Source organism: Bombina bombina, chromosome 1, assembly GCF_027579735.1.
Source record: "Bombina bombina isolate aBomBom1 chromosome 1, aBomBom1.pri, whole genome shotgun sequence".
Classification (NCBI taxonomy): Eukaryota; Metazoa; Chordata; class Amphibia; order Anura; family Bombinatoridae; genus Bombina; species Bombina bombina.
The window spans coordinates 1428510149-1428537183 of record NC_069499.1 but is presented as its reverse complement, the minus strand read 5'-3'; positions in this window follow the sequence as shown (position 1 = coordinate 1428537183).

Genomic DNA, 27035 nt, shown 5'->3' with positions numbered 1-27035 from the left:
AATGCATCCACTAGAGTCGCCTTGGGATCCCTGGATCTGGACCCGTAGCAAGGAACCTTGAAGTTCTGACGAGACGCCATCAGATCCATGACTGGAATGCCCCATAATTGAGTCAACTGGGCAAATATCTCCGGGTGGAGTTCCCACTCCCCCGGATGGAATGTCTAATGACTCAGATAATCCGCCTCCCAGTTTTCCACTCCTGGGATGTGGATCGCAGATAGGTGACAGGAGTGATCCTCCGCCCATTTTATGATTTTGGTCACTTCTCTCATCGCCAGGGAACTCCTTGTTCCCCCCTGATGGTTGATGTAAGCAACAGTCGTCATGTTGTCTGATTGGAATCTTATGAATCTGGCCTTTGCTAGTTGAGGCCAAGCCCTGAGAGTATTGAATATCGCTCTCAGTTCCAGAATGTTTATCGGGAGAATAGACTCTTCCCGAGACCATAGCCCCTGAGCTTTCAGGGAGTCCCAGACCGCGCCAGAGCCCACTAGACTGGTGTCGGTCGTGACGATGACCCACTCTGGTCTGCAGAAGCTCATTCCCTGGGACAGGTGATCCTGGGTTAGCCACCAACGGAGTGAGTCTCTGGTCTTCTGATCTACTTGAATCACTGGAGACAAGTCTGTATAGTCCCCATTCCACTGTTTCAGCATGCACAGTTGTAATGGTCTTAGATGAATTTGCGCAAAAGGAACTATGTCCATTGCAAAACAGAATGAGAAGCAGTCTGCCAGGAACGAACAGCAGCATCAATAGCTTGTTCTATGGCCCGGTTGCCACCTGGTAGTAGCTTCTTTCTGCCCAATTAGAGGAATGTGGCTGCACCTCACTGACGAGGCCCATAGGAGGCCGAAACGATCGTCTGGGGTTGTCATGTTCCTTGTTCAGAGGAGAATTGCCTGGTATTTCTGGGCTGGACTGACCTTACTTGGCAGGATCAGACTGATATACTTCAGGAAAGTTTTCTTCTGTGAAAAGCACACTGGTCTAAAAGAGGCTGCTTCCGGGTGGTAAATCGCCATAGAACAAGCCACTGAGCTGTTGTTCGTTCCTGGTAGAGCGCTTCTCTCTTTGTATGCAAATGATTATGACCCTGGGGAAGTCTCCCTATGGGTGATGGGGGAAACCAGACGTGGACTCCTTGCCCAGTGTGCTTAGAGGAATGTGGCTGCACCTCACTGACGAGGCCCATAGGAGGCCGAAACGATCGTCTGGGGTTGTCATGTTCCTTGTTCAGAGGAGAATTGCCTGGTATTTCTGGACTGGACTGACCTTACTTGGCAGGATCAGACTGATATACTTCAGGAAAGTTTTCTTCTGTGAAAAGCACACTGGTCTAAAAGAGGCTGCTTCCGGGTGGTAAATCGCCATAGAACAAGCCACTGAGCTGTTGTTCGTTCCTGGTAGAGCGCTTCTCTCTTTGTATGCAAATGATTATGACCCTGGGGAAGTCTCCCTATGGGTGATGGGGGAAACCAGACGTGGACTCCTTGCCCAGTGTGCTTAGAGGAATGTGGCTGCACCTCACTGACGAGGCCCATAGGAGGCCGAAACGATCATCTGGGGTTGTCATGTTCCTTGTTCAGAGGAGAATTGCCTGGTATTTCTGGGCTGGACTGACCTTACTTGGCAGGATCAGACTGATATACTTCAGGAAAGTTTTCTTCTGTGAAAAGCACACTGGTCTAAAAGAGGCTGCTTCCGGGTGGTAAATCGCCATAGAACAAGCCACTGAGCTGTTGTTCGTTCCTGGTAGAGCGCTTCTCTCTTTGTATGCAAATGATTATGACCCTGGGGAAGTCTCCCTATGGGTGATAGGGGAAACCAGACGTGGACCCCTTGCCCAGTGTGCTTAGAGGAATGTGGCTGCACCTCACTGACGAGGCCCATAGGAGGCCGAAACGATCGTCTGGGGTTGTCATGTTCCTTGTTCAGAGGAGAATTGCCTGGTATTTCTGGGCTGGACTGACCTTACTTGGCAGGATCAGACTGATATACTTCAGGAAAGTTTTCTTCTGTGAAAAGCACACTGATCTAAAAGAGGCTGCTTCCGGGTGGTAAATCGCCATAGAACAAGCCACTGAGCTGTTGTTCGTTCCTGGTAGAGCGCTTCTCTCTTTGTATGCAAAAGAACTATGTCCATTGCTGCAACCATCAACCCTACTACTTCCATGCACTGAGCTATGGAAGGTCGTGGAACAGAGTGAAGAACTTGACAAGCGTTTAGAAGCTTCGACTTTCTGACATCTGTCAGGAAAATCTTCATTTCTAAAGAATCTATTATTGTCCCCAAGAAAGGAACTCTTGTCGACGGAGACAGGGAACTTTTTTCTATGTTCACTTTCCATCCGTGAGATCTGAGAAAGGCCAGAACGATGTCTGTGTGAGCCTTTGCCTTTGAAAGAGACGACGCTTGTATCAGAATGTCGTCCAAGTAAGGTGCCACTGCAATGCCCCTTGGTCTTAGAACCGCTAGAAGGGACCCGAGTACCTTTGTGAAAATCCTTGGAGCAGTGGCTAGCCCGAATGGGAGAGCCACAAACTGGTAATGTTTGTCCAGAAAGGCGAACCTTAGGAACTGATGATGATCTTTGTGGATAGGAATATGTAGATATGCATTCTTTAGATCCACGGTAGTCATAAATTGACCCTTATGGATTGTAGGTAAAATCGTTCGAATAGTTTCCATTTTGAACGATGGCACTCTGAGAAATTTGTTTAGGATCTTTAAATCCAGAATTGGTCTGAAAGTTCCCTCTTTTTTGGGAACTACAAACAGATTTGAGTAAAACCTCATTCCTTGTTCCACGGTTGGAACTGGGTGTATCACTCCCATTTTTAACAGGTCTTCTACACAATGTAAGAATGCCTGTCTCTTTATTTGGTTTGAAGATAAGTGAGACATGTGGAACCTTCCCCTTGGGGGTAGTTCCTTGAATTCCAGAAGATAACCCTGAGAAACTATTTCTAGTGCCCAGGGATCCTGAACATCTCTTGCCCAAGCCTGAGCGAAGAGAGAGAGTCTGCCCCCTACTAGATCCGGTCCCGGATCGGGGCTACTCCTTCATGCTGTTTTGGTAGCAGCAGCAGGCTTCTTGGCCTGCTTACCCTTGTTCCAGCCTTGCATCGGTTTCCAAGCTGGTTTGGTTTGTGAAGCATTACCCTCTTGTCTAGAGGCTGCAGAGTTGGAGGCCGGTCCGTTCCTGAAATTGTGAAAGGAACGAAAATTAGACTTATTCTTGGCCTTGAAAGGCCAATCTTGTGGGAGGGCGTGGCCCTTACCCCCAGTGATGTCTGAGATAATCTCTTTCAATTCTGGCCCAAAAAGGGTTTTACCCTTGAAAGGGATATTAAGCAATTTTGTCTTGGAAGATACATCCGCTGACCAAGACTTTAGCCAGAGCGCTCTGCGCGCCACAATTGCAAACCCTGAATTTTTCGCCGCTAATCTAGCTAACTGCAAAGCGGCATCTAAAATAAAGGAATTAGCTAACTTAAGTGCGTGAATTCTGTCCATAACCTCCTCATACGGAGTCTCTCTACTAAGCGACTTTTCTAGTTCCTCGAACCAGAACCACGCTGCTGTAGTGACAGGAATAATGCACGAAATAGGTTGCAGGAGGTAACCTTGCTGTGCAAAAATCTTTTTAAGCAAACCCTCCAATTTTTTATCCATAGGATCTTTGAAAGCACAATTATCCTCAATAGGAATAGTAGTGCGCTTGGCTAGTGTAGAAACTGCCCCCTCGACCTTAGGGACTGTCTGCCATAAGTCCTTTCTGGGGTCGACCATAGGAAATAATTTCTTAAATATAGGAGGGGGGACAAAAGGTATGCCGGGCTTCTCCCACTCCTTATTCACTATGTCCGCCACCCGCTTGGGTATAGGAAAAGCGTCGGGGTGCACCGGAACCTCTAGGAACTTGTCCATCTTGCACAATTTTTCTGGAATGACCAGGTTGTCACAATCATCCAGAGTAGATAGCACCTCCTTAAGCAATGCGCGGAGATGCTCTAATTTAAATTTAAATGTCACAACATCAGGTTCTGCCTGTTGAGAAATTCTACCTGAATCAGAAATTTCCCCATCTGACAAAACCTCCCTCATGGCCACTTCAGATTGGTGTGAGGGTATGACAGAACAATTATCATCAGCGCCCTCCTGCTCTACAGTGTTTAAAACAGAGCAATCGCGCTTTTTCTGAAATGCAGGCATTTTGGATAAAATATTTGCTATGGAGTTATCCATTACTGCTGTCAATTGTTGCATAGTAACAAGCATTGGCGCGCTAGAAGTACTAGGGGTCTCCTGCGTGGGCAAAACTGGTGTAGACACAGAAGGAGATGATGTAGAACTATGTCTACTCCCTTCATCTGATGAATCATCTTGGGCAACTTTACTATCTGTGGCAGTACTGTCCTTACTTTGTTTGGACGCTATGACACAATTATCACACAATTTTGAAGGGGGAGACACATTGGCTTCCATACATACAGAACATAGTTTATCTGAAGGCACAGACATGTTAAACAGGCTTAAACTTGTCAATAAAGTACAGAAACCGTTTTAAAACAAAACCGTTACTGTCTCTTTAAATTTTAAACAGGGCACACTTTATTACTGAATATGTTAAAAACTATGAAGGAATTGTTCAAATTTAACCACATTTTCACCACAGTGTCTTAAAGCATTCAAAGCATTGCACCCCAAATTTCAGACCTTTAACCCTTAAAATGACGAAACCGGAGCCGTTTACAGTTTTAACCCCTCTACAGTCCTAGCTACAGCCTTTGCTGCGACTTTACCAAACCCAGGGGGTATACGATACCAAATGAAGCCTTCTAGGAACCTTTTCAACTACTTTCAGACCCACACACATGCAGCTGCATGTCCTGCTCTCAAAAGTAACTGTGCAGTAATGGCGCAAAAATGAGGCTCTGCCTACTACAGAGAAGGCCCTTCCTGACTGGGAAGGTGTCTAATGGTGTGTTGGGTTAATAAACTATGCGCTGTGGGGGTAAAAGCTAGGGATTCTCGAAGAAGTAATCTCACAAACTTCAAAGTGGGGGTAAAATCTGGATTGGATGAGACTCTTAAGCGCTTGTGCTTAATTACCCAATAAGGAAAGATAGTCTTACTATGTAGTTGGATTCAATGAGATCTATTTATTTTTAGAATTATAAATACATACAATAAAATTTAAAACAATAGAAATTGATTCTTAAAACAAATCTAACTGGTTGGCCAACCATACAGTGTGAATAAAATGATATAATATGTTTTCCAATCCCTGTTACTTAGTGTATTATACAAACATATCTGTATATTTGAATTTTTGAATTTTGGTTTAATTGCAGATATTTTTTATGGATTTGATATAGTGGACTTGTGAAGAAGTATGGTATCCACAAAGAATATTTGCAATATTAATTCTTAATTACCATATTTACCATATTTGTTTGTTTAAAGCTGAACATACATAATTAAAATAGCGTCAATGGTATCAACAATATAATTAAAATAGCGTCAATGGTATCAACATTAGTAACAAATAATAAAAGTGAAACAAAAATAAAGTGATACAGTAAAAATCGTATAAGTTATGAAAGATAAAGTCTTTCTGCCGTGATTGTTAGAGTAATTGTTAAATGCTTTTTGTTAAAAGCGCTGTTGTTAAGTCCTCCGTGGGGATAGTATGTGCGGGCGTGCTGCAACACATTTTTGTCTGATTGCTATATATATTGCGATTATAAGTCACTGTTAAGTAGTTTTGGTTATCTGTCCTTCACATTAACTTCCTTAGTTGGTGTAGGTATAATAAATCTTACCCGCAAAATTGAAATTTCCCACTCCACTGTTATATTAAATTGCATCATCAAAACAAATGACTAAACCTCTAATTTACCAACCCTAGAATTGAACCAACAATAAAATATGAATTCTTGCACTAAAGGACTAAAAAGAACTTAATAAATATTCAAATTGGCATATACCAAAAACCTTATACTGACTCACAAACCCTGTAAGGACAGATTCTCTGATGTACAAAAAGTTATTTATGTTTTTATTATAACAATACATTCGTATTTGTGTTTACTACTGGAACAAGTTTTCATAACGTTTTATGCATTTACTTGGTCATCTGATACAAATAAGTGAAAATTCCCCCATCACAGTGATAAACTGAACCATTAATAGGTCACATGCTAAGGAATGACCAATCAAAAGCACCGACACAACAACCAATAGGATCACCAGATTGTAAAGATACAACTACCTAGGGGATCCAATAGAATCAAATCACAGAATACAAAAACCCACTGTTTACAACTGCAAGGATATGCTTGATAAAGGCTGTATTAATCAGCTGAAATGCGTTGCCTACTCCTTGCTACACTAAACATTTTCATAGTCCACTTTCGAAGTGGACCGCCAAGACTACATCAAACCACGGACCAACAAATACGCTTGAAAGATATTCTGAAGCGTTCAAGAACAACCTTCAAAGCACCAAGTCCTCCTTTCAAAGGACCGCCAAGAACAACTGAAATACCTTACCTAATAATTGGGCCTAAAGAAACCTGTGGACACCTGCAGATCGGATACTCTGAAACAAATAGAGTACGGATCTAAACAGAACACATTCGCAACAATTCAAGAGGTTTTGAAAACCTGAACCGGGCAAAAAGCCCAGCCATCTGACAAAAGGATTAACGGTTAAAGCAGACTACCACAATACCCCAGCATCTACTCCTTCAAGTGTGTGTAATCGCAGAGACAAACCAACTCGACATACTGAAACCACTACAACACCGGCAGCGGCTATCCCGGCTTCCGATCCACATTCATCACAGTAAAGATTGAATTGGGTACAAAAAGAAACTAGACCAGAAACAAAGTATCCCAAAAGAAACAACGGGTAAGATTTATTATACCTACACCAACTAAGGAAGTTAATATGAAGGACAGATAACCAAAACTACTTAACAGTGACTTATAATCGCAATATATATAGCAATCAGACAAAAACGTGTTGCAGCACGCCCGCACATACTATCCCCACGGAGGACTTAACAACAGCGCTTTTAACAAAAAGCATTTAACAATTACTCTAACGATCACGGCAGAAAGACTTTATCTTTCATAACTTATACGATTTTTACTGTATCACTTTATTTTTGTTTCACTTTTATTATTTGTTACTAATGTTGATACCATTGACGCTATTTTAATTATATTGTTGATACCATTGACGCTATTTTAATTATGTATGTTCAGCTTTAAACAAACGAATATGGTAAATATGGTAATTAAGAATTAATATTGCAAATATTCTTTGTGGATACCATACTTCTTCACAAGTCCACTATATCAAATCCATAAAAAATATCTGCAATTAAACCAAAATTCAAAAATTCAAATATACAGATATGTTTGTATAATACACTAAGTAACAGGGATTGGAAAACATATTATATCATTTTATTCACACTGTATGGTTGGCCAACCAGTTAGATTTGTTTTAAGAATCAATTTCTATTGTTTTAAATTTTATTGTATGTATTTATAATTCTAAAAATAAATAGATCTCATTGAATCCAACTACATAGTAAGACTATCTTTCCTTATTGGGTAATTAAGCACAAGCGCTTAAGAGTCTCATCCAATCCAGATTTTACCCCCACTGGGAAGGTGTCTAAACCAGTGCCTGACGTAAAAAAACGTTCCCCAAAGTTTATAAAGTGTGAATTTCAACATCAAGCTGTATAAAATGCCCAAATAAAGCAATCGATCTAGCCCATAAAAGTGTCTACCAGTTTTATAGCCCATATTAAGCCCTTTATTCTGTTTGAGACTAAGAAAATGGCTTACCGGTCCCCATGAGGGGAAATGACAGCCTTCCAACATTACACAGTCTTGTTAGAAATATGGCTAGTCATACCTTAAGCAGAAAAGTCTGCCAACTGTTTCCCCCAACTGAAGTTATCTCATCTCAACAGTCCTATGTGGAAACAGCAAACAATTTTAGTTACTGCTGCTAAAATCATACTCCTCTCACAAACAGAACTCTTCATCTTTTTCTGTTTCACAGTAAAAAGTACATACCAGCACTATTTTAAAATAACAAACTCTTGATAGTAGAATAAAAAACTACAACTAAACACCACATACTCTTCACCATCTCCGTGGAGATGCTGCTTGTTCAGCGGCAAAGAGAATGACTGGGGTGGGCGGAGCCTAGGAGGGACTATATGGACAGCTTTTGCTGTGCTCTTTGCCATTTCCTGTTGGGGAAGAGAATATTCCCACAAGTTATGGATGACGCCGTGGACCGGACACACCAATGTTGGAGAAATAACAGTTAGTGCTGACGCTACAGCAGCTTGTTCATAAGAGCGTATAAAGGGATATAATAGTTAGTGCTGACAGTACAGCAGTTTGTTGATAACAGCGTATATAGGGGTATAACAGTTTGTACTGACAGTACAGCAGCTTGTTAATAACAGCGTACAAAGGGAAATAACAGTTAGTGCTGACAGTACAGCAGCTTGTTAACAATAGCATATATAGGGATATAACAGTTCGTACTGACAGTACAGCAGCTTGTTGATAACAGCGTATAAAGGGATATAGCAGTTAGTGCTGACAGTACAGCAGCATGTTAATAACAGCATATAAAGGGATATAACAGTTCGTACTGACAGTACATCAGATTATTGATAGCAGCGTATAAAGGGTTATAACAGTTACTACTAACAGTACAGCAGCTTGTTGATAACAGCGTACAAAGGGAAATAACAGTTAGTGCTGACAGTACAGCAGCTTGTTAATAACAGCGTATAAAGGGATATAACAGTTAATACTGACAGTACAGCAGCTTGTTAATAACAGCGTATAAAGGGATATAACAGTTACTACTGACAGTACAGCAGCTTGTTGATAACATTGTATAAAGGGATATAACAGTTACTACTGACAGTACAGCAGCTTGTTAATAACAGCGTATTAAGGGAAATAACAGTTTGTACTGACAGTACAGCAGCTTGTTGATAACAGCATATAAAGGTATATAACAGTTAGTGCTGACAGTACAGTAGCTTGTTAATAACAACATATATAGGGATATAACAGTTACTACTGACAGTACAGCAGCTTGTTAATAATAACAGTGTATTAAGGGATATAACAGTTACTACTAACAGACTCAGTACAGCAGCTTGTTAAAGGGACAGTACACTGTAAAATTGTTTTTCCATTAATGTATTTTAAATGACTTGTTATACCAACTGCAGAGTATAAAATATTTGAGAAATTCCATTATCATGCTTATTTGTGTATATGAAATAGCTGATTTTGTGCTTTGAAACCACTTAAAGGTGATATCAGATCTCATTATGTTCTAAGTTTGTGCAAACAGACTTGCTTCCTTATCTTTTATTTGGCTGGAACACCAAAGCTCAATACATAGAGAGAACAATGGAAAATTATAATTTTATTACTTAACTATCCTGCATCCCACTGAGAGTGTAATCTCTTCTGCTGGCTGTGTATACTTAGGCTATTGAATAGCCTATACTCCAGTATTAATTTGTTCAGTATAGGTGGCGTTACCACAGGCTAAATCAGCTATTTCAAATGCTGAAATAGGAGTAAAGGAGGTACTTGTAACCAATTTAATACACTCTAGCAGGTTAAAAGGATCATTGGGAATAATTTAAAGGGGATAATTTTTTTGGGTGAACTGTCCCTTTAATAACAGGGTATATAGGGATATAACAGTTACTACTGACATGACAGTACAGCAGCTTGTTGATAACATTGTATAAAGTGATATAACAGTTACTACTGACAGTACAGCACCTTGTTAATAACAGGGTATAAAGGGTTATAACAGTTACTACTGACAGTACAGCAGGTTGTTAATAACAGCATATAAAACACCCTTACAACCAACATTCAGTTGGATACTTTTTTGGGACATAAAAAATGCAAAAAGAAAATGCTCTAATGTATAAGGGCATTTTATTTTCACACTGCTGTTTGCCTATAACTATGAGTTTAACCACAGGAATGGGGTTAAATACATAGTAGCTCCAGAGTATCAATGTATAACAGGATCCTGGATAATCTGGTGAGATATTGACAAGAGACATATATGCATAGCCAAAAGTCACCAGCTATCTCCCTATTAGTGCATCACTGCTCCTGAGCCTATGTAGGTATGATTTTGAACAAAGAATACCAAGAGACAAAGTCAATTTGACAATATAAAAAATAAACCTAAAGGAGCAATTTCTCATGCATTTTATACCCTAAAGCTAATATAGCAAGTCACTGGAAGCACATTAAAAGGAAACTAATTTCACAGTACACTGTCTCATTCTTGTAATGAAAAAACACTAATCGGCGGGTTATATTTAATCAATGCAATATGTACTATTTATCATTTTAAAAGTATTTTAACGTTTTTTTTTTTTTACGTCATTTTTACAGTGTCCATTACTTCCTTTCAGAGCCCCACAAGAGGACTGGGGTCCCTACAGGAAGGCAATATAACATTTTTTTTTCTTTGAAGTGTTGCAAGCTGCAATCATATTATTTCCTGTGTTCCATAGAGGAATTTTGCTGCAACAAACATGTGACAATGGAACCTAAGTTCTGAAATTTCTTGCTTAACTAGCTGTAGGCAGTAGGTTACATACTGGGAATTTCTAAGTGCTCATTTAGCAAGACAACAAGTAAGTTGTTTGCTGTTTCTAAAACAATCTTTTTCTTTTACTTTGATTTAACATATTTTTTTTCTACTAAAGAAATATAACCTCACAAACCCAGAAAGCTATCTTAATCAGTGTCCCTAAGCTTGCTATAAATGATGGTAACATAATTCTGGTATATCATCGGGTTCCCAAAGATAAGCTGCTTCAGTTACAGCTGACATTGAAAGCATATTCTTAGGTCACTGTGTGCTTTTTAACCTGATGTACAAAACTATTTAAAATATGTGTAGCTCATGCCAAGCACAGCATTAGTGGTGTATTACTAGGTAATGACCCCGGGCTGTGTGGCTGACAGATTATAAAAACTATGCAGTAAAATTCTTCTTTACTGTTACTTTACAGTAAATTGGTGTTCATTTTTGCATTGCCTCAAACCAAGTTAAATTATCAGTGGCAGAATTGACGTTCTCTGAATTAGAGATTTTTATATAATTGATATTATGCTATGCAAACCTGAGCAAATGATGTATCATATAGTATAGCTGTAGTAGTGTATAGATTGAATAAAATGCTTTAAATGTATTTAACACTTCAATATTATGACATATGACTGCTGTACAGTTTAAGGGAATATTTTATTTAATTAGTCTGATAGAACATACAATTTAAAGGGATAGAAAGGTCACAATTGAAATATGCATGAATTCATTTCAGTTTTGAAAAGAAACATTTTTTGCAATAAACTTCCATTAAAGGGATACTAAACCCAATTTTTTCTCTCTTTCATGATTCAGATACAGCATGAAATTTTAAGCAACTTTCTAATTTACTCCTATTATGAAATTTTCTTCGTTCTCTTGCTATCTTCCTCAAGGCTCTGTTCTGGGTCCTCTACTCTTCTCTATTTATACTTCCTCACTGGGTAAACTTATCAGTAGCTATAGCTTCAACTTTCACCTCTATGCTGATGATACTCAGATCTACTTATCCACCCCTGCAATGTCTCATTCTGTCCTTTCTCACGTCAGTGTCTGGCATTTCTTCTTCTCTTTCACCACCTAAAAATCAATATGTCCAAGACTGAGCTCCTTCTAATCCCCCCCCCCCTCTATTTTTACCACAGTTTCTAACTTTTCAATCACTGTTGGTGACACCACTATCTCCCCATCACCCCAAGTCCGCTGCCTAGGAGTTACACTTAACTCCAATATGTCCTTCATACCCCACATCCAATTGCTCTCTTCATCCTGTCGCAACCCCCTACGCAATATCTTCAAAATTCGTGCTGAAACTACTAAACAGCTAATCCACTACCTGGTAATTTCCCGACTTGACTACTGTAATAACCTACTAACTGGCCTCACTCTCTCCCTCCTCAATCCATCCTAAATGCCTCTGCTAGGCTAATCCACCTCTCCCGATGCTCTGTATCTGCTGCACCTCTCCGCGAGTCCCTTCACTGGCTCCCCATTCACAGCAGAATTAAATTCAAAATTCTCACTCTGACCTACAAAGCCCTCACCAACGCAGCCCCCCCACCTGTCCTCACTCATCAACAAATATACTCCAGCCTGCCCCCTAAGATCCAATAATGACCTGCTCCTTGCATCTTCTACCATCACCTCCTGCCATGCTAGACTTTAGGACTTCTCTCGTGCGGCATCAACCATCTGGAATGCACATCCTCAAGCTGTTAGACTTTCCCCTAACCTTTCCTCCTTTAAACGCTCCCTAAAGACCTTTTTGTTCAGGGAAGCCTATCACCAAATCAGTAACAAATGAATTCCACTTGCCTAATAGCTGCCCTCATCTAACTCCACACTAACATCATTCTCACCTTTGCAGTCCCCACCTCCTGTTTCTCACCCTCCTACCCATCTAGACGGAAGTTCCCACGGGAGCAGGGCCCTCAATTTCCCCTGTATTTGTTTGTTAAACTTTGGTGTCTTTTATATTGTATTGTACTGTACTTTTATCTTTGTACCCATGGACAGCGCTGCGGAATCTGTGGGTGAAAAAGCAGGAATCTAAGCTAAGGAGCCAGCCCATTTTGGGTTCAGCACACTGGATAGCGCCACCAATCAACAAGCACAACCCAGGTTCTGAACAAAAAATGGGCTAGCTCTTAATCTTACAGCCTTGCTTTTCAAATAAAGATAGCAAGAGAATGAAGAAAAAAATTATAATAGGAGTAAATTAGAAAGTTGCTATAAATTGCCTGCTCTATCTGAATCATGAAAAAATGTTGGCTTTAGTATCCCTTTAACAAAAATGCTTTTAGTTAGTAAAGTTATTACAGAATTCACTGCACCTTCTCAGAGAATCAGCAGTGGCTTGTATGACACATATTTAGTCTTCACTTAATACACCACCGCCAGCTCTCTGTGTGGTACTTGAATATGTGTATATGCTGCTGAAACTGTAAATAACTGTAATAACTTTTTCTAAAAACTTAAAATGCAATCCCATTTTGATTTCAACCTTTCTGTCTCTTTAAAGAAAATCTAATTTACTTCTGTTATCAAATTTTCCACTTTTTCTATTACCTTTGTTGAAACTTAGCTCTTTTTAATGAGGTCATACTGAGGAAGACTCAGGAGTGTGCACGCATCTTGAGCCCTATATGTATTGTTATTAATTATTATTATTTATTTCTAGAGTGCCAACAGATTCTGCAGCGCTATAGACATAGGTATAATATGCAAAGATTACATGGGTAGAGGGCACTGCCAAGAGTTGTACTGTTGTAAATCACCTTACATGAGGGTGGTCTACACAGTATAGCTGGGCCGGTAGGCTTACATGATAAGAGGGGTCAAGGGATGACAAAAGAAGATTATGCACTGAAGTAAGAAAAGGTTATTGTATATATCTCTGAACCATAGAGTCCTTATGGAGCAGTTGATACTGAAATCTAGGTTAGAGTCTTGTGGAACAAGGGAGAGAGTTCCACATGATTGGGGCAAGTTCTGTAGACGTGAATGTGAGGAGGAGAGAAGGTGGTCGTGCGTAAAGAGACAGAAGGGAGAGTATCTGGAGACAAGGTAAGAGATATGGGGAGCTGTGTTATTAAAGGCCTTGATATTATGGTCAGGATTTTGGGTTTTATTCTGCAGATTAGAGGAAGCCAGTAAAGGGATTAGCGGTGAGGCTGAGGAATTTTTTATGGATTGTAAAGGAGATAGACAGCAGCTAGGGAGACCGGAGAGGCGGAGTTGCAATAGTCAAGGAGGGAACTGACGAGAGAGTAGATTAAAGGGACATGAACCCCCATTTTTTTTCTTTCATGGTTTAGATAGCGGTTACGATTTTTAACAACCTTTCAATATACTTCTATTATCTATTTTGCTTCCTTCTCTTAGTATCTTTTGTTGAAGAAACAGCAATGCACATGGGTGAGTCAATAATAAGAGGCATACTCATGCAGCCACCAATCAGCAGCTTCTGATCCTATCTATATATGCTTTTCAACAAAGAATACCAAGAGAACAAAACAAATTAGATTATAGAAATAAATTGTAAAGTTGTTTATAATTTCATGGTATCTCTGAATCACAAAAGAAAAAAAATTGGGCTTCATGTCCCTTTAATATCCTGGTTGTGTCTTGTACGATGAAGTGGTGAATTTTGGAGATGTTTTTGCATTTATCTCCTAAACACTTGATCTAGCTTTTTTTTTTTTGTTTCCCTGAAGAATACAGAACCATTTGTAGTTCATTATGTGCAAGTTAAATTGTTCATAAATTTGTCGCACAGTGACCCCAGGTGCACTTTAAAGATTTGATCTCCCATGGTGATTTGTAATCCATTAATATGCAATTCCCTTTCTGGTGGGAGGTATGATGAAGATTGAGTAACTAATCAGGACATTGTTAGTGAGACAATGCTCATTAAATGGGAATCTCCTTTAGGATGCGCATATCTATGAAAAGCTCTGTGTGTTGGATTATTCAGATAAACTTCAAATGTATTCTAAAGATTAAGTTACTCTGTATCTATTACACAGTTGTCTTGGTGCAAGTGAGCAGCTGGTTATTTTTTATTGGTTAAGCCCAGTGATAATTAGTAATGATAACAGACACGTGCATGTGTCAAAAGCACAACCTTCCTCACCACTAGTAATTTATAGGGTAGCTGGAGACACCTGCGCCTTACTGCACTAGGCACTAGGACCCAATTATCTAACGCTCTCCGGGCTTGTAAAATTCTATAAGAAATCTCACAAGTACTGTGAAGCTCCTAATGAAAATCTCTAAAGGCCGTTTTTTTTCTACCTTGAGAACTGTTTGTTTCACAAAAGGGTGTTCCCTGCACTTAAGCATGTGAAGAAGATGTGCATATTACAATAGGGCTGTTCCAATCAGCCAATAGAATGCAAGCTCAATCCTATTGGCTGATTGGATCAGCCAATAGGATTTTTTCTACCTTAATTCCGATTGGCTGATAGAATTCTATCAGCCAATCGGAATTGAAGGGACGCCATCTTGGATGATGTCACTTAAAGGTACCGTCATTTAGTCGTCGGATGAAGACAGAAGAGGATGCTCAGCGTCGGATGTCTTGAAGATGGACCCGCTCCGGATGGATGAAGATAGAAGATGCCGTCTGGATGAAGACTTCTGCCCGTCTGGAGGACCACTTCTGCCCGGTTGGGTGAAGACGTTTCAAGGTAGGGTGATCTTCAAGGGGTTAGTGTTAGGTTTTATAAAGGGGGGATTGGGTGGGTTTTAGAGTAGGGTTGGGTGTGTGGGTGGTGGGTTTTAATGTTGGGGGGTATTGTACTTTTTTTTTACAGGTAAAAGAGCTGATTACTTTAGGGCAATGCCCCGCAAAAAGCCCTTTTAAGGGCTATTTGTAATTTAGTATAGGATAGGGATATTTATTATTTTGGGGGGCTTTTTATTTTATTAGGGGGATTAGAGTAGGTGTAATTAGTTTAAAAAACTTGTAATTATTTTATTATTTTCTGTAATTTAGTGTTTGTTTTTTCGTACTTTAGATAATTGTATTTAATTGTATTTAATTGTAGTTAATGTAGGGAATTAATTTAATTATAGTGTATTGTTAGGTGTAATTGTAACTTATGTTATGTTTTATTTTACAGGTATATTTGTATTTATTTTAGCTAGGTAGCTATTAAATAGTTAATAAATATTTAATAACTATTGTACCTAGTTAAAATAAATACAAACTTGCCTGTAAAATAAAAATAAATCCTAAGCTAGCTACAATGTAACTATTATAGGGAGTGCAGAATTATTAGGCAAGTTGTATTTTTGAGGATTAATTTTATTATTGAACAACAACCATGTTCTCAATGAACCCAAAAAAACTCATTAATATCAAAGCTGAATAGTTTTGGAAGTAGTTTTTAGTTTGTTTTTAGTTATAGCTATTTTAGGGGGATATCTGTGTGTGCAGGTGACTATTACTGTGCATAATTATTAGGCAACTTAACAAAAAACAAATATATACCCATTTCAATTATTTATTTTTACCAGTGAAACCAATATAACATCTCAACATTCACAAATATACATTTCTGACATTCAAAAACAAAACAAAAACAAATCAGTAACCAATATAGCCACCTTTCTTTGCAAGGACACTCAAAAGCCTGCCATCCATGGATTCTGTCAGTGTTTTGATCTGTTCACCATCAACATTGCGTGCAGCAGCAACCACAGCCTCCCAGACACTGTTCAGAGAGGTGTACTGTTTTCCCTCCTTGTAAATTTCACTTTTTTTTTTTTTTTTTTTAAACATGTTTTTTATTGAGGTTATTGACAAAACATCAGCAAATAAACAAGTTACATAGGTGTTCAGAAACATTCTTTCAAACTATGACATTACTTAGGAGTGCAAAACTATGCTATAATCACATTTGTCATGAGAAAACCCAAAGCACCATCTCTATATTCATCTGTAACAGGCAAAACTGAAACCTCATTTTCTACTTTATAGTATTTTCCTCTCCTAATAAAAAAAAGTCACTTTTGGACTCCTGTCATCTAAAGTGATGTATAGAGGAAATAGAGTGATAAAGATTGTCTCTCATGAACCTATGGCAAATTAGAATAGAAATTTTCAACTGATATAAGCTTCTGAAACATTTAGGAATATTCAAGCTACGTCTTCGAACTTTGTTTTGTTTCAGAACATTCTAAATATCTTGACAAACTGCAAGATTTTGCTATTAAAGAAGGGAAATAGGGTGCGGTATGTGCTAGAGAAACCGCGTATTAAACCCTCCTAAAAAAGGAGGTTTATTATGTGGGGTGGGGTGGGGGGTAGGAGGTGGTAAAATATGCAGGAGAAGCCGATAAAACATCTGAGTAATTTCTAGATATGTCGATCAATTACATCTATAAGAGATTGCAATTGGGTCAGCTCCTGTAGTTGGTTGCTTGACCGAGATAGAAGAGGGCCCATTATGTCTCTGTGTAAGGCCTTATAAGCATGTAAATGGCTATGTGGAAAGTAGAGATAAATTAACTCTAACCTAGAATAATATTGCATTAAGGATATTACAAGTGAGTAGGCCTGAAATAATGGTAATGTTAATGCAGGGCCAGCCTGCGTCAGAAGCGTATCACAGGTCTTGAAGTAAAATTATGCCTCACAGGATAGCTATGCCCAAAGTATCGTCAGAAAAAAGGACATCCCGAAGAGACTGAGATCACAGCATAGGATAGGTATTAGTTATTAGTACGGATACAGCTCTCCTGTATATATATACAAATATAAATAGTATTGATAGCACAGGTGTATGTCATGGTTGCACAACATATGCAGATAGGTAATCGAGACCAAATCTATAACTTTAGCACAGAGTAAACAGTTAGAACATTATTTATGTACAATAGCAGGCATTGTGGCGAGAGGTTATATCTAAGACTAATCTATAGAACCGTATATTAGATGGGCACAATCATCACACCGCCCCAGCCGCTGGCAGCGAGAAGACATGCACACAATCTTCCTCCAAGCACAATGCCCATACATGAAGCATGGGGATCTGTAAACTTAGAAGAATTATGTGATGAAATGTTTAAATTCTAGGAATCTCACCATATATGCCAACAATGAGGAGTCTGTACATGTAATGTAATAAAATAAGTAATTAGAGGGATGATAATAAGCTAGCCCCATTCAAGCATAGAATATTGTAGCTCCACACTTGGGGCTTTTACTGTGGAACTCGCTGTTGTACATACACAATCCAGCTATCTTTATAGCACATTAGGCAACACCTGAGTAATATATTCAACTTGTAGTGAGCTGTTGCTTTGCAATGAGATAATTCAACTTTGATGGACAGTACTGGATTAGAATCCTACAAATGGACTGATACAACAGTGAGCTTAACTTCTGTTATGGGTAGGTGATGTTACTATAGTATATGATATCTAGAAACAAAGAAATAGAATGGTGCATAGCATGTAAGAAGCAGCTTTAAATGAAATGGTATCAGCATAGATATAATTATCACACCTCAGTGGGAAGGTGGCCCTAGAAATAACATATGGGGGATTTCAGAATATACTGTAAAGTAAGGGTTAACATATTGTATATAAATATAAGGATATAAGCACTTAAAATAGTGAAGAGAAGAGGAGTAATAAACAGTTCCAAAGTAATATTCATTAAAGTTACCCCACACCAGTGGCTACAGATATATAACAGTCTCATAGCCTGTAAACCAAACATCAGAAAGTATTGTCATCATAACGGGCTCTGATATTTATAGTCAGGTAGCTTGAAACAGAACCAGTTAAAGGGCAGTCAATCTGGACGAAGTTTGTTAATCATCTTTTTTATTTAGCCTGCTTCAAAATAGTTCAAAGAGAGCTTGCGACCAGATAATATATCTTCACTTTGTAGGTACCTTACTTCAAAGCCCTCTAGTATCAGAGCGCTGGAACCCCAACGCAGAACAAACTTATCCCATGCGAGTGTAGCTGTCAGAGTTCGCCCAGCACCACCATCACCAGGCTGGGGAGAACCATCTCGAACATGGCTGCCACTTACGGAAACTGTGCAGGTTGCGCCCAAAGGTGAGTTCGGTGGCGAGGTCAGGACCCTCTTGAGGCATGTCAGATCCACTGCCGATCTGGAAGCATGCTCTGCAGCTGGGCAATCCCCTTGACTAGCACCGCAAATCAGTTTGTCACTGCAGCGGTAAGTATACGCAACCTCTTGCTGTAGAAGATGGAGCATTGTCCTGCATGAAAATCATGTTTTTCTTGAAGGATGCAGACTTCTTCCTGTACCACTGCTTGAAGAAGGTGTCTTCCAGAAACTGGCAGTAGGACTGGGAGTTGAGCTTGACTCCAACCTCAACCCGAAAAGGCCCCACAAGCTCATCTTTGATGATACCAGCCCAAACCAGTACTCCACCTCCACCTTGCTGGCGTCTGAGTCGGACTGGAGCTCTCTGCCCTTTACCAATCCAGCCACGGGCCCATCCATCTGGCCCATCAAGACTCACTCTCATTTCATCAGTCCATAAAACCTTAGAAAAATCAGTCTTGAGATATTTCTTGGCCCAGTCTTGACGTTTCAGCTTGTGTGTCTTGTTCAGTGGTGGTCGTCTTTCAGCCTTTCTTACCTTGGCCATGTCTCTGAGTATTGCACACCTTGTGCTTTTGGGCACTCCAGTGATGTTTGACTTTTCTCAGTTCATGGGCAGTTATTTTGCGCCTTGGTTTTTCTACACGCTTCTTGCGACCCTGTTGACTATTTTGAATGAAACGCTTGATTGTTCGATGATCACGCTTCAGAAGCTTTGCAATTTTAAGAGTGCTGCATCCCTCTGCAAGATATCTCACTATTTTTTACTTTTCTGAGCCTGTCAAGTCCTTCTTTTGACCCATTTTGCCAAAGGAAAGGAAGTTGCCTAATAATTATGCACACCTGATATAGGGTGTTAATGTCATTAGACCACACCCCTTCTCATTACAGAGATGCACATCACCTAATATGCTTAATTGGTAGTAGGCTTTCAAGCCTATACAGCTTGGAGTAAGACAACATGCATAAAGAGGATGATGTGGTCAAAATACTCATTTGCCTACTAATTCTGCACTCACTGTATATTGCTCTCCACTCACTTTTCTGCGGCTAACGCCGGGTTTGTAAAAACCCTTAATACCAGCATTGTCTGTAGGTGAGCGGTGAGCTTAAACTGCTCGTTGGCACCGCACAGCCTTACCGACAAAAACTCGTAATCTAGCCATTAATTTTTAATGTGAAAGTTTTAATTATGTGCAGGAAAACAACTTTGCAGTGTGCTTTTCTTATTTATTTTGTACCCTTTTCCTGTAATTTAAAGGGACTCCAGAACTTTTATTGTTTAAAAAGATAGATAATTCCTTTATGACCCATTCCCTAGTTTTGCACTGTTATATTAATATACTTTTTACCTCTGTGGTTACCTTGTATCTAAGCCTCTGCAGACTGCCTCCTTATTTCAGTTCTGTTGACAGACTTGCATTTTAGCAAAATAATGGGGAACTTATATAGACAATATAATTTTAATTCAGGAGGGCCCAGAAAATGAACTGAATGAATTTGTGGACTTTCTTAATTCAAATGATTTCAATCTTTCATTTACTGATAATAGAAACAAAGAAAAAACTGAATTTCTGGACATCATTTTGTTTCACGAAAATGATCAAATTCAGACTAAGTTATACACAAAAAAACCAACTGATAGCTAGGTACCTATATGCCACCAATAACCACAATCCAGATTGGATTCGTAATATCCGCTATGGGCAATTTCAGCGACTTAGGTGATATTGCTCTAGGATGGAAGACTTTGAGAGGGAATCTGATCTCCTGAAAGATAAATTCATAGAGAGAGGCTACCACAAAGGGGAATTGGGGGTTGCTTATAAAAGAGCAAAAAAAAAATCTGGACAGACAAGTATTACTTAAAGCAGGAAAGAAAAATGGTATACGTAACATTAAGAAACATAAACTAGATTCGGTTCCACATAAAATGAAGAATCTAGTGACATTAAATCTATTTAAAAAAAATAAAATTGGCACCTCCTCAGAAAAGACGATTTATTAAAGAATGTAATTTCCAAAGAACCAAGAATCATTTATAGAAAAAACAAAATCTCAAAAATATTCTTGCACCAAGTCAATTGCAAAAGAATGCAAATTAGAATTGGCTTGGGAAAATGCAATTGGTTTATTTAAATGCAATCGCCTCAATTGGGTTGCCTGTATACATCATTACAATAGTAACAAATCTACCAGGGAGATCAAATCAAATACTACAAGCAAGATCTGTAAAATCAATGGGGCTTGTAATTGTAACACAGAGCGTGTGGTCTACCTAATTGAATGTTTGTGTGGCTTCCAGTATATTGGACGTACAACAAAACCTTTCAAAAAAAGATTGGCTGGACATCTAACAAACATTAAAATAGGGGAAAAAATCAAATAATCTGTCCGCCCACTTCAAGGAGTTCCATGATATGGATTCGACTGGCCTAAGGGCAATTATCTTGGAACATATACCTGTAAGAGAAAGAGGGGGGAACAAAGAATTACAGCTGAGAAGGAGGGAGGGAGACATACTGGATCCATACCTTGCAAACAATGGTCCCGTATGGTCTCAACAAAGATATTGACCTAGCTGCCTTTTTGGTAGAGAACTAATTCCATTCCTGATACAAACACTATAGAACATTCCTTTGGTGATGTCTGAAGCTCAGCGATATGGGGATGGGTGTTTTTTGCAGGGCAACTAGTCCAAAAGAAAAGGGTCCTTTATAATTTATGTATACATTATTTATGTAGGATAATTCCCTATTTTCTTTGATAGATCATCCTACAGTTAGCTTTATGAGGACTTTCCTGATGTGGAATAAGAAACTGAGAACTACACTAAATGTTAAATATTATTTATTTGAAGTCAGTTTAATTAGTTTCTTTTATTCTCAAATAGAACGATTTTCCATGAGAGGGTTTTTATTTAACTCTTCTGTTTATGGTGTTCATATTTAAAATGAATTAGAACTATATTATCTTTTTATAACCAGCCTTATTAAAACAGAGTTTTGGGATAATACAGGGAGTGCAGAATTATTAGGCAAATGAGTATTTTGACCACATCATCCTCTTTATGCATGTTGTCTTACTCCAAGCTGTATAGGCTCGAAAGCCTACTACCAATTAAGCATATTAGGTGATGTGCATCTCTGTAATGAGAAGGGGTGTGGTCTAATGACATCAACACCCTATATCAGGTGTGCATAATTATTAGGCAACTTCCTTTCCTTTGGCAAAATGGGTCAAAAGAAGGACTTGACAGGCTCAGAAAAGTAAAAAATAGTGAGATATCTTGCAGAGGGATGCAGCACTCTTAAAATTGCAAAGCTTCTGAAGCATGATCATCGAACAATCAAGCGTTTCATTCAAAATAGTCAACAGGGTCGCAAGAAGCGTGTGGAAAAACCAAGGCGCAAAATAACTGCCCATGAACTGAGAAAAGTCAAGCGGGCAGCTGCCAAGATGCCACTTGCCACAAGTTTGGCCATATTTCAGAGCTGCAACATCACTGGAGTGCCCAAAAGCACAAGGTGTGCAATACTCAGAGACATGGCCAAGGTAAGAAAGGCTGAAAGACGACCACCACTGAACAAGACACACAAGCTGAAACGTCAAGACTGGGCCAAGAAATATCTCAAGACTGATTTTTCTAAGGTTTTATGGACTGATGATATGAGAGTGAGTCTTGATGGGCCAGATGGATGGGCCCGTGGCTGGATTGGTAAAGGGCAGAGAGCTCCAGTCCGACTCAGACGCCAGCAAGGTGGAGGTGGAGTACTGGTTTGGGCTGGTATCATCAAAGATGAGCTTGTGGGGCCTTTTCGGGTTGAGGATGGAGTCAAGCTCAACTGCCAGTTTCTAGAAGACACCTTCTTCAAGCAGTGGTACAGGAAGAAGTCTGCATCCTTCAAGAAAAACATGATTTTCATGCAGGACAATGCTCCATCACACGCGTCCAAGTACTCCACAGCGTGGCTGGCAAGAAAGGGTATAAAAGAAGAAAATCTAATGACATGGCCTCCTTGTTCACCTGATCTGAACCCCATTGAGAACCTGTGGTCCATCATCAAATGTGAGATTTACAAGGAGGGAAAACAGTACACCTCTCTGAACAGTGTCTGGGAGGCTGTGGTTGCTGCTGCACGCAATGTTGATGGTGAACAGATCAAAACACTGACAGAATCCATGGATGGCAGGCTTTTGAGTGTCCTTGCAAAGAAAGGTGGCTATATTGGTCACTGATTTGTTTTTGTTTTGTTTTTGAATGTCAGAAATGTATATTTGTGAATGTTGAGATGTTATATTGGTTTCACTGGTAAAAATAAATAATTGAAATGGGTATATATTTGTTTTTTGTTAAGTTGCCTAATAATTATGCACAGTAATAGTCACCTGCACACATAGATATCCCCCTAAAATAGTTAAAACTAAAAACAAACTAAAAACTACTTCCAAAAATATTCAGCTTTGATATTAATGAGTTTTTTGGGTTCATTGAGAACAAGGTTGTTGTTCAATAATAAAATTAATCCTCAAAAATACAAGTTGCCTAATAATTCTGCACTCCCTGTATAAGGGGGAACAAAAAATAAACCGCTAATACCATCAATGTTTTTAGCAGTCTATTTAATGTGCACATAAGGTATTAGCTATAAGAGCCAGCTTTGTTGTGACGCTTTTACATGTAATCAGTGTTCGAACCGTTATCGGTCCATTAATACAATAGGAAGGAAAAAGTGTCTAGTAAATCATAGCCAAAAATACGTCATGATCACATGACCATATTTTTACTAATCATAAAGGAGTAATAAGGAACAACCTATATGAGTAACCTGTGTTAGAATACTTTTATATGTAGTTAGTGTTCTGATCACGTGACTGTTTTCAATACCAATAGTAACAGAGTTAGCAAACAGGCAGGCCACAGCCTCTCTGTTATAATAGTGATTGGAGCGTCTTTTAGACTATTCCTCTGACGAAGAAGGTGTGTATATTTTAGACCTTTTAAACGCGTAAGGAAATTTACACAGACGCTGATATTCGGGACTTTTAGACCTGTGTTATATTGGTTTTATACATTGCTGCAACTGTTTTAAATTGTAGCTAGGAGAACAGCACCTTGTATATGCTTTATTTGCTGCTGCTGATACCTCATACGTGATTGAGGTCTGAAAGTATAAGCATGTATAAGCTTAGGAATAAGCTACTACTAAGAAGAGAAGCACAATGGGTGTTTCGATTAGGGACTATACACCCGAAGGGACTGAACTCCTCACCGGATTTTGGTGCTTTGACTTAAGATTGTGACATGATGTGAGGCAGATGGTTTACTGCATGTGTTCCTTGGTATCACGGCACCTGTAGGTTGTGGATGGGGACCGTATGGGGTGGCCTCCCGCCTTTTGGTGGGATGTCTTCCCTAATTTACAGGTATGAGTACTGCGGGGATGTCGTGGATCATGTTTTGGTTCACGCCACCACCCTCTTTCCCCCCCCTAGACCTGGAAAGTGGTGCAGTTGTTGCACCTTGGACACACGCGGACACTAAATGTCTTGTATCATAGTAGTCAGCACGTACAAGCCAAAGTTGTAACAGGTGGTTGCATCCGGGCGGTTGGCCTTCGGAGGGCGGATTCACAACAAGTGAGACTATATATATATATATATATATATATATATATATATATATATACATGAGGATCAACTCACTAACCTGATTGCTAGAGTCACTGCTGGCTTTATCGTAGGACAGTTTGTTACATGTCCTTTTTAATACTTGGAATAAAAGTTGGTTTTGCGCATACTCTCTGCCTGGAGAATTTTCTTTTCAAGTTGAAGTGGTGGAAACAATAACTATCAAAATAGGGGTGGTTATAAAATCCACTATAATGGTAAAGGTAGGATGGAGAATGAACAATATTTTGGCAACAGAGACAAATATAACAAGTTCTGAATGATCATAAAAATAAAAGTAACAACAACAATAAAAAGGCCACAATGGGCAATATGGTTGGAGAAATAGGTTGCATGCGAGTGTTTACAAGTGATGTGTACTGAATAATGTATGCAGTGAAATACGTATGGCTGGGGACACACTAGACACAAGCTCGGTACCTCGTATGAATGTACAGTGCAGGTGCCTGTGTGTTTAAAGGGACACTGTACCCAAAAAAAATCTTTGTGATTCAGATTGAGCATGAAATTTTAAGCAACTTTCTAATTTACTCCTATTATCAAATTTTCTTCATTCCCTTGGTATCTTTATTTGAAATGCATGAGGATCAACTCACTAACCTGATTGCTAGAGTCACTGCTGGCTTTATCGTAGGACAGTTTGTTACATGTCCTTTTTAATACTTGGAATAAAAGTTGGTTTTGCGCATACTCTCTGCCTGGAGAATATTCTTTTCAAGTTCTTCCTGATATTTTGAGCGCAACTTCTATTTTTGGTATATTATATATATATATATATATATATATATATATATATATATATATATATATATATATATATATATATAAAAACAGAAGAAAACAGCACTCACTGGGCTTGACAGCAAAATATGTCCTTTATTTGTGACGTTTCGGGCATACACCACTTCATTAGACTGATGAAGGGGTGTATGCCCTGAAACATCACTTGAATAAAGGATATATTTTGCTGTCATGCCCAGTGAGTGCTGTTTTTTTCTGTTTATATTTGAAATTTCACTTAGCTCTCTGGCCAAGCAAACAAGTTTGGGAGAGTGCACCTGTCTCTACCATTATAGTAAAAACAATAATAGAAGTGGTGGAAACAATAACTATCAAAATAGGGGTGGTTATAAAATCCACTATAATGGTAGGGGTAGGATGGAGAATGAACAATATTTTGGCAACAGAGACAAATATAACAAGTTCTGAATGATCATAAAAATAAAAGTAACAACAACAATAAAAAGGCCACAATGGGCAATATGGTTGGAGAAATAGGTTGCATGCGAGTGTTTACAAGTGATGTGCACTGAATAATGTATGAAGTGAAATACGTATGGCTGGGGACACACTAGACACAAGCTCGGTACCTCGTATGAATGTACAGTGCAGGTGCCTGTGTGTTTAAAGGGACACTGTACCCAAAAAAAATCTTTTGTGATTCAGATTGAGCATGAAATTTTAAGCAACTTTCTAATTTACTCCTATTATCAAATTTTCTTCATTCCCTTGGTTTCTTTATTTGAAATGCAAGAATGTAAGTTTAGATGCCGGCCCATTTTTGGTGAACAACCTGGGTTGTCCTTGCTGATTGGTGGATAAATTCATCCACCAATAAAAAAGTGCTTTCCAGAGTACTGAAACCAAAAAAAGCTTAGATGCCTTCTTTTTCAAATAATGATAGCAAGAGAACGAAGAAAAATTGATAATAGGAGTAAATTATAAAGTTGCTTAAAATTGCATGCTCTTTCTGAATTACAAAAGAAAAAAAATTGGGTTCAGTGTCCCTTTAAATATAAGGTACAAGCTGTTATCCGTCTTTCTTGTTTGTCCAATTTTTAATTCTGTTTTGTCTCAATATTTATGTGTGATTCACTATGATTTTTGATGGCACCATTCCCATTGTTCCACAAGTGTATTGTTGATATTATACTACCTGTTCAGTTAAGGTGTAAACGTTTTCATCTAGGACACTTGTGATGATTATGAGGAAGGGATGTGACACGAGAAAGTTGATAAACATTATTACGGAATAACGTCAGCACTGACGTTTCTCCACACTAACCGGCAGTGACATAACTTCCGATTCCGGATGCACGCTAGTAGTATGTAGCGATCACGGAGGAGGTAAGGGTCACAAAGAGTTGCTTTTTGATATCTTGAGTTGATGCATAAGGGTGTGGACACAGAAATATGCATATTGTAGAGATGGAATATGTTAATAAACGTATTTGATATTGAACACTAGGCAATTAGAATAGGCCGTTATGACTCCGGAAGGGTTTGATTGGTAAACTTCCGGGTTTTATCAGGGTGAAACCGGACATGATGTAATGTTGTCACCTTTTTTGAACAGGATGTAGGAGGTTACTGTGTATTAGTTTACTTATTTAAGTTTGTGTGTATTTGTGCACTTTATGTTCTGAGGAAGGGAAGGTTCACTCCCCAAAACGTTAATAAACTTGACTCACTTTGAAGAAATCCTGGTTTGTTTGCTGTTATTGTGAAGCTATAATATTTACACAGAACATCCGGGCGGTTGGCCT